The 508-nt window shown below is 43.1% G+C and overlaps 1 non-coding gene across 1 annotated transcript; it reads left to right on the top strand.

The window, feature by feature from the left end:
* The first annotated feature begins 304 nt into the window (after window positions 1-304).
* On the top strand, window positions 305-397 carry trnay-gua (transfer RNA tyrosine (anticodon GUA)). Its single transcript has 2 exons — window positions 305-341; window positions 362-397. It is a non-coding gene; the product is annotated as a tRNA-Tyr (tRNA).
* The last annotated feature ends 111 nt before the right edge of the window (window positions 398-508 follow it).

The following is a 508-nucleotide window of genomic DNA, read 5'->3' as shown; positions in this document are numbered from 1 at the left end:
ATCCTTAGGTCGCTGGTTCAACTCCGGCTCGAAGGAGGAGGCTTTTGTAGGTGTTACAGAGAATAACTGTCCAATAGATAAAGTAAAAACATGCTGATACTGGTGGCAGTCAGCTCTCTGTAAATCATTTCCAGAAACTGAAATTTCAGCCTTTCTAGTCCAACTGCAGGTAAATTGCTGATTAAGCACCAAGAATTTGTAGAGATGTTCATGTTTACAACTTTACCATTACACAACATATATTGTTGCGGTCATCTTTAACAATAAAGTTTGTTTTTCGGCAGCACACAAACAGATTTATATACCTTCGATAGCTCAGTTGGTAGAGCGGAGGACTGTAGGAGAGCAGAGCAGTGCTGACATCCTTAGGTCGCTGGTTCAACTCCGGCTCGAAGGAGGAGGCTTTTATAGGTGTACCTAGATCTGTCCAACCTACAACATGCTGATGCGTGCCCCATACAGAACATTTCCACAGTGCCAGTGAGGTGTTTGGAAGAATCAACCATGT

The sequence above is a fragment of the Seriola lalandi genome, unplaced genomic scaffold (assembly GCF_002814215.2).
Source record: "Seriola lalandi dorsalis isolate HSWRI2012SDOR001 ecotype SW California unplaced genomic scaffold, Sedor1 jcf7180002017379, whole genome shotgun sequence".
NCBI lineage: Eukaryota > Metazoa > Chordata > Actinopteri > Carangiformes > Carangidae > Seriola > Seriola lalandi.
The sequence above is the reverse complement of the archived record's forward strand: the minus strand, read 5'-3'. Positions and strand labels throughout refer to the sequence as shown.